The sequence below is a fragment of the Microcebus murinus genome, unplaced genomic scaffold (assembly GCF_040939455.1).
Source record: "Microcebus murinus isolate Inina unplaced genomic scaffold, M.murinus_Inina_mat1.0 scaf013_hap2_Mmur4.0, whole genome shotgun sequence".
Taxonomy (NCBI): Eukaryota; Metazoa; Chordata; class Mammalia; order Primates; family Cheirogaleidae; genus Microcebus; species Microcebus murinus.
In genome coordinates, this window is record NW_027438959.1 from 1 (window position 1) to 12,962 (window position 12,962).

At 63.2% G+C, this 12,962-nt stretch overlaps 3 non-coding genes across 3 annotated transcripts; all 3 read left to right on the top strand.

The window, feature by feature from the left end:
* The first annotated feature begins 2,175 nt into the window (after positions 1-2,175).
* LOC142867153 (5S ribosomal RNA) lies at positions 2,176-2,294 on the top strand. Its single transcript, XR_012916880.1, has one exon. It is a non-coding gene; the product is annotated as a 5S ribosomal RNA (ribosomal RNA).
* Positions 2,295-6,083: 3,789 nt separating this feature from the next.
* On the top strand, positions 6,084-6,202 carry LOC142867164 (5S ribosomal RNA). The gene has a single exon (XR_012916891.1). It is a non-coding gene; the product is annotated as a 5S ribosomal RNA (ribosomal RNA).
* A 3,783-nt stretch (positions 6,203-9,985) lies between these two features.
* LOC142867175 (5S ribosomal RNA) lies at positions 9,986-10,104 on the top strand. The gene has a single exon (XR_012916902.1). It is a non-coding gene; the product is annotated as a 5S ribosomal RNA (ribosomal RNA).
* The last annotated feature ends 2,858 nt before the right edge of the window (positions 10,105-12,962 follow it).

The window sequence follows — 12,962 nt, forward strand, 5'->3', positions numbered from 1 at the left end:
CTGGGCCTTCCAAGGGCTTGGTGTGGATGCTGCTTCCAGGAAGCCCTCCAGAAACCCGGCAGCAGGGTGGCCGCAGCAGTCTCCAGCAGCCGTCCCTAAGTCGCGTGAGTGCGGGGGACGTGCCCCCGCTGTGCCGCGGGGGCCCAGCCTGGTGTCTTCCCTGAGGCCCTGCGGCTGCCGGCTGGGCTGCCGCTCCCCGCAAGGGGAGAGCCGCGGAGGTGGGGACCGCCTCCTGATGGGGACGTACACGCAGCTCTCCACGTCGGATTCCGGGGCTCTCTGTCCTGCCCGAAGGCCCAGCTGGCCTGCGGGTCCTTAGAGTGGCAAAAACCTCCGAAAACTGAGACTGAGGGTCCGGTGGGTGTCTGCACTTTTGTGCTGGGCACCCCAGGGAGGCCCGGGGGCTGGCTGGACAACGTGGTCTGCTGGGCGGTGGTGGGGGGGTTGGAGGAGCAACTGATGCCCTTTGCACTTTGGGTAGCAAGAGTCTGAGGTGTCTCTGAGCCCTGTGCCCTGTGGGGGCGGGGCGGGGGGGAGGAGGAGGAGGAGGAGGAGGAGGTGGGAAGGGCCGGGGCCTGCAGTCCTGTTCCCGGGGTGGCACGGCAAGTGGCTTCTTCCACAGGCTGCTTGGCCTGGGCTCCCTGCACCTGGGCCTTTGGAGGACCGGCCCTGTGCTTGCCAACACTTCCTGCAGGGACCCAGAGCTGGGAGGTGGCATCTCTCAGCCCTGGGTCGGGCAGAGCCCCAGCGGGCCATGCCCACAACCTCTCTCAGCACCGGTCCCCCAGAAGGCTCCTTTGGGACCAGGATTCTCTTGCGGTGACTCTTTAAGGTCTGGCCCCTGGATGGAGGGGCACCAGGAGTAGAGGAGCAGGAAGGGGAAGGGGGTGGCCATGCGAGGGGACACTTTGAGGCCAAGTCCCAGCTTCAGCCTGATCCTCCTGGGAACCCCGCTCTGAGACAAGGAGCCGGGCTTCGCATTCCCACAGCAGCCAGTCGTGGGCTGAGGACACCTGGGGCGTTGGGAACTCCCTGGCTTCTCCTGGGTTTAACGTCTAGAGCTGCTTGTGAATCGCGCCGCCACACACACCCGAGCGCACGTGTCTTCCGCACAGACTGCGGGCCTCGCTCTTCTGAATGCCGCTAGCTCGCCACCCACCCACGGGTGAACCTGGTCAGGGTGCTTTCTCTCAGGGGCAGACTCTTTTCCGGGCGGGCTACCGGTGTCTCTGTTTGCTCGTTTCTTTCTTCCATTTCGGGACAGTCTTCCTTGCTGGGTGTGGAAATCTCCTATGCCTTCCCTCGCCTATTCTGTCAGCTTTAAAATTCTCTTTCAGTTGCCACCCTCACAGATGGATTAGGAAACTCTTTCCGGTGCACTCATTAGTGAAATGACCTCCAGGAAGCTGGAATCCAATATCTAATGGCCGATTTTTAGCGAGTCCACACGCCAGGGTGGTCGGGGTCCAATGCAGCCCCGGCCAGGCCCAGGCCCCTTGGACTGGGCCACAGGAGGACACGGAGGAGGGTCCCGGCCCCCACGAAGCGGTGCCGGCAGTTCTCCACGGGCTTGGGCGTTTTCCAGAGGTAGGAGATGGAGGGGACTGATTTCTTCAGCGCCCCCCAAACCACGCCACCCCACCCCACCCATGGGACACATCCCCAGAGAGAGACGCCCCATACACTGGCTGTGCCCCAGCCCTGGCCCGGGGGAATAGGCGGCAGCCCACCCACAGGGCGAGGGGGGGGGCGCAGCTGAAAGGGGTTGTGGGGGAGGGCGGCCCCTGGCTGGGGTCAAAGGGCGAGCGTCCCGCGCCTGCGCAGTCAGCGGCAGCGACGCGCTGGGGGTGGGCAGCGGGTAGGTGAAGGAGGCCGGGCGAGGAGACGAGGGGGGCTGGGAGGGCTCCACCTTGGCGAGTCCAGCCGTGGAGGCGCATCTTGTGTGAGTGTGAGTGAGTGTGAGTGTGTGTGTGTGTGTATAGAGAGACACCCCCCCGCCCCGCCCCGCCCCGCCCCGCCCCGCCCATCACCCCCGTCCCTGGGAGCCAGCGGGACCCGGCCGGCGAACTCAACCAGCCCGGCCCGGCCCGGCGCGGGGCCTGGGGCGGGAGGCGGCGGCGGGGAAGCCCAGAGAGGCTCGGCTTCTCGAGCGGGGCAGGGGCGCCCTCCGCCGCCGTCTAGGGCCACACCACCCTGAACGCCCCCGATCTCGTCTGGTCTCGGAAGCTAAGCAGGGTCGGGCCTGGTTAGTACTTGGATGGGAGACCGCCTGGGAATACCGGGTGCCACAGGCTGCTGCTTTTTTTTTTTTTTTTCTTGCCTCTTGTTCTGTCCCCTTTCTGGGAGCGCGGCGGCGGCCCGGGGTGGGGGTCACCCCCACCCTCAGCGCCCGCGCGGTGCCTGGCGCCCCAGCCCGCACCGTGGGGCCTCCTCTTGTCCCAAGCCTCGACACCGCCGCCACGCGGCAGCATGCGTGGCATCTGGACTGTCAGGTCTCAGACCAAAGGTCTGCTCTGTGGGAACCGACACGCTGGAGGAAACCTTGAGAGTCTGAGAGGGGAGGGAGTTCCAGAAGAAGGCCAGGATGTCATTTTGAGGGAGTATGTGACCAGAACTCGTCCCGTTGATTTTGGGGTTCTATGGGCTACACGCAGGAAACTTTGGTGGTGGCACCTGATGTTGGGGGATCCGGAGTCACACCCAGACCTGCTCCACAGGCCTCCTTTTACTTTTCTCTTCGGATTCATTATTTTTAAAAAGTGTCTCTTACCTCTAGGATTGCATTTTCTTTTCTCTCTCTTTTCAAGCAGATGATGGGAGTACAAGTATTCAGGTGACATGTGTTGCCCGTGCCGCCCTCCCCCCTGTGTTCTTTTTTTTTTTTTTTTTTTGAGACAGAGTCTCGTTTTGCTGCCCAGGCTAGAGTGAGTGCCATGGCGTCAGCCTAGCTCACAGCAACCTCAATCTCCGGGCTCAAGCAATCCTGCTGCCTCAGCCTCCCGAGTAGTTGGGACTACAGGCATGCACCACCACGCCCGGCTGTGTTTTTCTATATATATTAGTTGGCCAATTAATTTCTTTCTATTTTTAGTAGAGACGGGGTCTCGCTCTTGCTCAGGCTGGTTTCGAACTCCTGACCTGGAGCAATCCGCCCGCCTCGGCCTCCCAGAGAGCTAGGATTACAGGCGTGAGCCACCGCGCCCGGCCCCCCCTGTGTTCTTATTCATATACCTCTCATGTTGTTCCAGCGTATTGTGGGGGTACCAATGTTAAGGTCGGGTGCCTTGCCCTCTCCAAGCCTCCCCCCTCGGGTCAGAGCTTCAAGTGCGCCCATCCCCCAGTCGGTGCGCACCCACCCCATGCCTAATGGATGTGTATGCCCCTCCCCTCCCCCCACCCGCCCGACACCCACCCGATGAAGGTGATTCCTCTCTGTCCACTTAGGCGTCCATCCGTTCGTACCAATTTGCTGGTGAGCGCGCTCACGTGGTGCTCGTGTGTCCATTCTTGGGATACTTGGTTTACTGGAACGGGTTCCAGCTCTGGCCAGGAGAACACGAGAGGCGCCCTCTCACCGCTGCTCCTCACAGCCGAATGGCACTCCGTGGTGTCCACGCGCCACATTTTATTGATGCACTCCTGGATGGATGGGCACTCGGGTCGCTTCCACGTCTTTGGGATTGTGAATTGTGCCCTAACTGTAACCCTAACCCTTACCCAGCCCGTCTCCTCTGCCCCTGCCTGACGCACTCCTCCCCGGCCAGGCCCGTCACTGTCCTGGGCCCCCGCCTGACCGGCTCCTCCCCGCCCGGCCGGTCACCGTCCTCTGCCCCTGCCTGACACGCTCCTTCCCGCCCGGCCTCTCACCGTCCTCGGCCCCTGCCTGACCGGCTCCTCCGTCGCCTGGGCCTTCCAAGGGCTTGGTGTGGATGCTGCTTCCAGGAAGCCCTCCAGAAACCCGGCAGCAGGGTGGCCGCAGCAGTCTCCAGCAGCCGTCCCTAAGTCGCGTGAGTGCGGGGGACGTGCCCCCGCTGTGCCGCGGGGGCCCAGCCTGGTGTCTTCCCTGAGGCCCTGCGGCTGCCGGCTGGGCTGCCGCTCCCCGCAAGGGGAGAGCCGCGGAGGTGGGGACCGCCTCCTCATGGGGACGTACACGCAGCTCTCCACGTCGGATTCCGGGGCTCTCTGTCCTGCCCGAAGGCCCAGCTGGCCTGCGGGTCCTTAGAGTGGCAAAAACCTCCGAAAACTGAGACTGAGGGTCCGGTGGGTGTCTGCACTTTTGTGCTGGGCACCCCAGGGAGGCCCGGGGGCTGGCTGGACAACGTGGTCTGCTGGGCGGTGGTGGGGGGGTTGGAGGAGCAACTGATGCCCTTTGCACTTTGGGTAGCAAGAGTCTGAGGTGTCTCTGAGCCCTGTGCCCTGTGGGGGCGGGGCGGGGGGGAGGAGGAGGAGGAGGAGGAGGAGGTGGGAAGGGCCGGGGCCTGCAGTCCTGTTCCCGGGGTGGCACGGCAAGTGGCTTCTTCCACAGGCTGCTTGGCCTGGGCTCCCTGCACCTGGGCCTTTGGAGGACCGGCCCTGTGCTTGCCAACACTTCCTGCAGGGACCCAGAGCTGGGAGGTGGCATCTCTCAGCCCTGGGTCGGGCAGAGCCCCAGCGGGCCATGCCCACAACCTCTCTCAGCACCGGTCCCCCAGAAGGCTCCTTTGGGACCAGGATTCTCTTGCGGTGACTCTTTAAGGTCTGGCCCCTGGATGGAGGGGCACCAGGAGTAGAGGAGCAGGAAGGGGAAGGGGGTGGCCATGCGAGGGGACACTTTGAGGCCAAGTCCCAGCTTCAGCCTGATCCTCCTGGGAACCCCGCTCTGAGACAAGGAGCCGGGCTTCGCATTCCCACAGCAGCCAGTCGTGGGCTGAGGACACCTGGGGCGTTGGGAACTCCCTGGCTTCTCCTGGGTTTAACGTCTAGAGCTGCTTGTGAATCGCGCCGCCACACACACCCGAGCGCACGTGTCTTCCGCACAGACTGCGGGCCTCGCTCTTCTGAATGCCGCTAGCTCGCCACCCACCCACGGGTGAACCTGGTCAGGGTGCTTTCTCTCAGGGGCAGACTCTTTTCCGGGCGGGCTACCGGTGTCTCTGTTTGCTCGTTTCTTTCTTCCATTTCGGGACAGTCTTCCTTGCTGGGTGTGGAAATCTCCTATGCCTTCCCTCGCCTATTCTGTCAGCTTTAAAATTCTCTTTCAGTTGCCACCCTCACAGATGGATTAGGAAACTCTTTCCGGTGCACTCATTAGTGAAATGACCTCCAGGAAGCTGGAATCCAATATCTAATGGCCGATTTTTAGCGAGTCCACACGCCAGGGTGGTCGGGGTCCAATGCAGCCCCGGCCAGGCCCAGGCCCCTTGGACTGGGCCACAGGAGGACACGGAGGAGGGTCCCGGCCCCCACGAAGCGGTGCCGGCAGTTCTCCACGGGCTTGGGCGTTTTCCAGAGGTAGGAGATGGAGGGGACTGATTTCTTCAGCGCCCCCCAAACCACGCCACCCCACCCCACCCATGGGACACATCCCCAGAGAGAGACGCCCCATACACTGGCTGTGCCCCAGCCCTGGCCCGGGGGAATAGGCGGCAGCCCACCCACAGGGCGAGGGGGGGGGCGCAGCTGAAAGGGGTTGTGGGGGAGGGCGGCCCCTGGCTGGGGTCAAAGGGCGAGCGTCCCGCGCCTGCGCAGTCAGCGGCAGCGACGCGCTGGGGGTGGGCAGCGGGTAGGTGAAGGAGGCCGGGCGAGGAGACGAGGGGGGCTGGGAGGGCTCCACCTTGGCGAGTCCAGCCGTGGAGGCGCATCTTGTGTGAGTGTGAGTGAGTGTGAGTGTGTGTGTGTGTGTATAGAGAGACAGCCCCCCACCCCGCCCCGCCCCGCCCCGCCCCGCCCCGCCCATCACCCCCGTCCCTGGGAGCCAGCGGGACCCGGCCGGCGAACTCAACCAGCCCGGCCCGGCCCGGCGCGGGGCCTGGGGCGGGAGGCGGCGGCGGGGAAGCCCAGAGAGGCTCGGCTTCTCGAGCGGGGCAGGGGCGCCCTCCGCCGCCGTCTAGGGCCACACCACCCTGAACGCCCCCGATCTCGTCTGGTCTCGGAAGCTAAGCAGGGTCGGGCCTGGTTAGTACTTGGATGGGAGACCGCCTGGGAATACCGGGTGCCACAGGCTGCTGCTTTTTTTTTTTTTTTTCTTGCCTCTTGTTCTGTCCCCTTTCTGGGAGCGCGGCGGCGGCCCGGGGTGGGGGTCACCCCCACCCTCAGCGCCCGCGCGGTGCCTGGCGCCCCAGCCCGCACCGTGGGGCCTCCTCTTGTCCCAAGCCTCGACACCGCCGCCACGCGGCAGCATGCGTGGCATCTGGACTGTCAGGTCTCAGACCAAAGGTCTGCTCTGTGGGAACCGACACGCTGGAGGAAACCTTGAGAGTCTGAGAGGGGAGGGAGTTCCAGAAGAAGGCCAGGATGTCATTTTGAGGGAGTATGTGACCAGAACTCGTCCCGTTGATTTTGGGGTTCTATGGGCTACACGCAGGAAACTTTGGTGGTGGCACCTGATGTTGGGGGATCCGGAGTCACACCCAGACCTGCTCCACAGGCCTCCTTTTACTTTTCTCTTCGGATTCATTATTTTTAAAAAGTGTCTCTTACCTCTAGGATTGCATTTTCTTTTCTCTCTCTTTTCAAGCAGATGATGGGAGTACAAGTATTCAGGTGACATGTGTTGCCCGTGCCGCCCTCCCCCCTGTGTTCTTTTTTTTTTTTTTTTTTTTGAGACAGAGTCTCGTTTTGCTGCCCAGGCTAGAGTGAGTGCCATGGCGTCAGCCTAGCTCACAGCAACCTCAATCTCCGGGCTCAAGCAATCCTGCTGCCTCAGCCTCCCGAGTAGTTGGGACTACAGGCATGCACCACCACGCCCGGCTGTGTTTTTCTATATATATTAGTTGGCCAATTAATTTCTTTCTATTTTTAGTAGAGACGGGGTCTCGCTCTTGCTCAGGCTGGTTTCGAACTCCTGACCTGGAGCAATCCGCCCGCCTCGGCCTCCCAGAGAGCTAGGATTACAGGCGTGAGCCACCGCGCCCGGCCCCCCCTGTGTTCTTATTCATATACCTCTCATGTTGTTCCAGCGTATTGTGGGGGTACCAATGTTAAGGTCGGGTGCCTTGCCCTCTCCAAGCCTCCCCCCTCGGGTCAGAGCTTCAAGTGCGCCCATCCCCCAGTCGGTGCGCACCCACCCCATGCCTAATGGATGTGTATGCCCCTCCCCTCCCCCCACCCGCCCGACACCCACCCGATGAAGGTGATTCCTCTCTGTCCACTTAGGCGTCCATCCGTTCGTACCAATTTGCTGGTGAGCGCGCTCACGTGGTGCTCGTGTGTCCATTCTTGGGATACTTGGTTTACTGGAACGGGTTCCAGCTCTGGCCAGGAGAACACGAGAGGCGCCCTCTCACCGCTGCTCCTCACAGCCGAATGGCACTCCGTGGTGTCCACGCGCCACATTTTATTGATGCACTCCTGGATGGATGGGCACTCGGGTCGCTTCCACGTCTTTGGGATTGTGAATTGTGCCCTAACTGTAACCCTAACCCTTACCCAGCCCGTCTCCTCTGCCCCTGCCTGACGCACTCCTCCCCGGCCAGGCCCGTCACTGTCCTGGGCCCCCGCCTGACCGGCTCCTCCCCGCCCGGCCTGTCACCGTCCTCTGCCCCTGCCTGACACGCTCCTTCCCGCCCGGCCTCTCACCGTCCTCGGCCCCTGCCTGACCGGCTCCTCCGTCGCCTGGGCCTTCCAAGGGCTTGGTGTGGATGCTGCTTCCAGGAAGCCCTCCAGAAACCCGGCAGCAGGGTGGCCGCAGCAGTCTCCAGCAGCGGTCCCTAAGTCGCGTGAGTGCGGGGGACGTGCCCCCGCTGTGCCGCGGGGGCCCAGCCTGGTGTCTTCCCTGAGGCCCTGCGGCTGCCGGCTGGGCTGCCGCTCCCCGCAAGGGGAGAGCCGCGGAGGTGGGGACCGCCTCCTCATGGGGACGTACACGCAGCTCTCCACGTCGGATTCCGGGGCTCTCTGTCCTGCCCGAAGGCCCAGCTGGCCTGCGGGTCCTTAGAGTGGCAAAAACCTCCGAAAACTGAGACTGAGGGTCCGGTGGGTGTCTGCAATTTTGTGCTGGGCACCCCAGGGAGGCCCGGGGGCTGGCTGGACAACGTGGTCTGCTGGGCGGTGGTGGGGGGGTTGGAGGAGCAACTGATGCCCTTTGCACTTTGGGTAGCAAGAGTCTGAGGTGTCTCTGAGCCCTGTGCCCTGTGGGGGCGGGGCGGGGGGGAGGAGGAGGAGGAGGAGGAGGAGGTGGGAAGGGCCGGGGCCTGCAGTCCTGTTCCCGGGGTGGCACGGCAAGTGGCTTCTTCCACAGGCTGCTTGGCCTGGGCTCCCTGCACCTGGGCCTTTGGAGGACCGGCCCTGTGCTTGCCAACACTTCCTGCAGGGACCCAGAGCTGGGAGGTGGCATCTCTCAGCCCTGGGTCGGGCAGAGCCCCAGCGGGCCATGCCCACAACCTCTCTCAGCACCGGTCCCCCAGAAGGCTCCTTTGGGACCAGGATTCTCTTGCGGTGACTCTTTAAGGTCTGGCCCCTGGATGGAGGGGCACCAGGAGTAGAGGAGCAGGAAGGGGAAGGGGGTGGCCATGCGAGGGGACACTTTGAGGCCAAGTCCCAGCTTCAGCCTGATCCTCCTGGGAACCCCGCTCTGAGACAAGGAGCCGGGCTTCGCATTCCCACAGCAGCCAGTCGTGGGCTGAGGACACCTGGGGCGTTGGGAACTCCCTGGCTTCTCCTGGGTTTAACGTCTAGAGCTGCTTGTGAATCGCGCCGCCACACACACCCGAGCGCACGTGTCTTCCGCACAGACTGCGGGCCTCGCTCTTCTGAATGCCGCTAGCTCGCCACCCACCCACGGGTGAACCTGGTCAGGGTGCTTTCTCTCAGGGGCAGACTCTTTTCCGGGCGGGCTACCGGTGTCTCTGTTTGCTCGTTTCTTTCTTCCATTTCGGGACAGTCTTCCTTGCTGGGTGTGGAAATCTCCTATGCCTTCCCTCGCCTATTCTGTCAGCTTTAAAATTCTCTTTCAGTTGCCACCCTCACAGATGGATTAGGAAACTCTTTCCGGTGCACTCATTAGTGAAATGACCTCCAGGAAGCTGGAATCCAATATCTAATGGCCGATTTTTAGCGAGTCCACACGCCAGGGTGGTCGGGGTCCAATGCAGCCCCGGCCAGGCCCAGGCCCCTTGGACTGGGCCACAGGAGGACACGGAGGAGGGTCCCGGCCCCCACGAAGCGGTGCCGGCAGTTCTCCACGGGCTTGGGCGTTTTCCAGAGGTAGGAGATGGAGGGGACTGATTTCTTCAGCGGCCCCAAACCACGCCACCCCACCCCACCCATGGGACACATCCCCAGAGAGAGACGCCCCATACACTGGCTGTGCCCCAGCCCTGGCCCGGGGGAATAGGCGGCAGCCCACCCACAGGGCGAGGGGGGGGCGCAGCTGAAAGGGGTTGTGGGGGAGGGCGGCCCCTGGCTGGGGTCAAAGGGCGAGCGTCCCGCGCCTGCACAGTCAGCGGCAGCGACGCGCTGGGGGTGGGCAGCGGGTAGGTGAAGGAGGCCGGGCGAGGAGACGAGGGGGGCTGGGAGGGCTCCACCTTGGCGAGTCCAGCCGTGGAGGCGCATCTTGTGTGAGTGTGAGTGAGTGTGAGTGTGTGTGTGTGTGTATAGAGAGACAGCCCCCCACCCCGCCCCGCCCCGCCCCGCCCCGCCCATCACCCCCGTCCCTGGGAGCCAGCGGGACCCGGCCGGCGAACTCAACCAGCCCGGCCCGGCCCGGCGCGGGGCCTGGGGCGGGAGGCGGCGGCGGGGAAGCCCAGAGAGGCTCGGCTTCTCGAGCGGGGCAGGGGCGCCCTCCGCCGCCGTCTAGGGCCACACCACCCTGAACGCCCCCGATCTCGTCTGGTCTCGGAAGCTAAGCAGGGTCGGGCCTGGTTAGTACTTGGATGGGAGACCGCCTGGGAATACCGGGTGCCACAGGCTGCTGCTTTTTTTTTTTTTTTCTTGCCTCTTGTTCTGTCCCCTTTCTGGGAGCGCGGCGGCGGCCCGGGGTGGGGGTCACCCCCACCCTCAGCGCCCGCGCGGTGCCTGGCGCCCCAGCCCGCACCGTGGGGCCTCCTCTTGTCCCAAGCCTCGACACCGCCGCCACGCGGCAGCATGCGTGGCATCTGGACTGTCAGGTCTCAGACCAAAGGTCTGCTCTGTGGGAACCGACACGCTGGAGGAAACCTTGAGAGTCTGAGAGGGGAGGGAGTTCCAGAAGAAGGCCAGGATGTCATTTTGAGGGAGTATGTGACCAGAACTCGTCCCGTTGATTTTGGGGTTCTATGGGCTACACGCAGGAAACTTTGGTGGTGGCACCTGATGTTGGGGGATCCGGAGTCACACCCAGACCTGCTCCACAGGCCTCCTTTTACTTTTCTCTTCGGATTCATTATTTTTAAAAAGTGTCTCTTACCTCTAGGATTGCATTTTCTTTTCTCTCTCTTTTCAAGCAGATGATGGGAGTACAAGTATTCAGGTGACATGTGTTGCCCGTGCCGCCCTCCCCCCTGTGTTCTTTTTTTTTTTTTTTTTTTTGAGACAGAGTCTCGTTTTGCTGTCCAGGCTAGAGTGAGTGCCATGGCGTCAGCCTAGCTCACAGCAACCTCAATCTCCGGGCTCAAGCAATCCTGCTGCCTCAGCCTCCCGAGTAGTTGGGACTACAGGCATGCACCACCACGCCCGGCTGTGTTTTTCTATATATATTAGTTGGCCAATTAATTTCTTTCTATTTTTAGTAGAGACGGGGTCTCGCTCTTGCTCAGGCTGGTTTCGAACTCCTGACCTGGAGCAATCCGCCCGCCTCGGCCTCCCAGAGAGCTAGGATTACAGGCGTGAGCCACCGCGCCCGGCCCCCCCTGTGTTCTTATTCATATACCTCTCATGTTGTTCCAGCGTATTGTGGGGGTACCAATGTTAAGGTCGGGTGCCTTGCCCTCTCCAAGCCTCCCCCCTCGGGTCAGAGCTTCAAGTGCGCCCATCCCCCAGTCGGTGCGCACCCACCCCATGCCTAATGGATGTGTATGCCCCTCCCCTCCCCCCACCCGCCCGACACCCACCCGATGAAGGTGATTCCTCTCTGTCCACTTAGGCGTCCATCCGTTCGTACCAATTTGCTGGTGAGCGCGCTCACGTGGTGCTCGTGTGTCCATTCTTGGGATACTTGGTTTACTGGAACGGGTTCCAGCTCTGGCCAGGAGAACACGAGAGGCGCCCTCTCACCGCTGCTCCTCACAGCCGAATGGCACTCCGTGGTGTCCACGCGCCACATTTTATTGATGCACTCCTGGATGGATGGGCACTCGGGTCGCTTCCACGTCTTTGGGATTGTGAATTGTGCCCTAACTGTAACCCTAACCCTTACCCAGCCCGTCTCCTCTGCCCCTGCCTGACGCACTCCTCCCCGGCCAGGCCCGTCACTGTCCTGGGCCCCCGCCTGACCGGCTCCTCCCCGCCCGGCCTGTCACCGTCCTCTGCCCCTGCCTGACACGCTCCTTCCCGCCCGGCCTCTCACCGTCCTCGGCCCCTGCCTGACCGGCTCCTCCGTCGCCTGGGCCTTCCAAGGGCTTGGTGTGGATGCTGCTTCCAGGAAGCCCTCCAGAAACCCGGCAGCAGGGTGGCCGCAGCAGTCTCCAGCAGCGGTCCCTAAGTCGCGTGAGTGCGGGGGACGTGCCCCCGCTGTGCCGCGGGGGCCCAGCCTGGTGTCTTCCCTGAGGCCCTGCGGCTGCCGGCTGGGCTGCCGCTCCCCGCAAGGGGAGAGCCGCGGAGGTGGGGACCGCCTCCTGATGGGGACGTACACGCAGCTCTCCACGTCGGATTCCGGGGCTCTCTGTCCTGCCCGAAGGCCCAGCTGGCCTGCGGGTCCTTAGAGTGGCAAAAACCTCCGAAAACTGAGACTGAGGGTCCGGTGGGTGTCTGCAATTTTGTGCTGGGCACCCCAGGGAGGCCCGGGGGCTGGCTGGACAACGTGGTCTGCTGGGCGGTGGTGGGGGGGTTGGAGGAGCAACTGATGCCCTTTGCACTTTGGGTAGCAAGAGTCTGAGGTGTCTCTGAGCCCTGTGCCCTGTGGGGGCGGGGCGGGGGGGAGGAGGAGGAGGAGGAGGAGGAGGTGGGAAGGGCCGGGGCCTGCAGTCCTGTTCCCGGGGTGGCACGGCAAGTGGCTTCTTCCACAGGCTGCTTGGCCTGGGCTCCCTGCACCTGGGCCTTTGGAGGACCGGCCCTGTGCTTGCCAACACTTCCTGCAGGGACCCAGAGCTGGGAGGTGGCATCTCTCAGCCCTGGGTCGGGCAGAGCCCCAGCGGGCCATGCCCACAACCTCTCTCAGCACCGGTCCCCCAGAAGGCTCCTTTGGGACCAGGATTCTCTTGCGGTGACTCTTTAAGGTCTGGCCCCTGGATGGAGGGGCACCAGGAGTAGAGGAGCAGGAAGGGGAAGGGGGTGGCCATGCGAGGGGACACTTTGAGGCCAAGTCCCAGCTTCAGCCTGATCCTCCTGGGAACCCCGCTCTGAGACAAGGAGCCGGGCTTCGCATTCCCACAGCAGCCAGTCGTGGGCTGAGGACACCTGGGGCGTTGGGAACTCCCTGGCTTCTCCTGGGTTTAACGTCTAGAGCTGCTTGTGAATCGCGCCGCCACACACACCCGAGCGCAGGTGTCTTCCGCACAGACTGCGGGCCTCGCTCTTCTGAATGCCGCTAGCTCGCCACCCACCCACGGGTGAACCTGGTCAGGGTGCTTTCTCTCAGGGGCAGACTCTTTTCCGGGCGGGCTACCGGTGTCTCTGTTTGCTCGTTTCTTTCT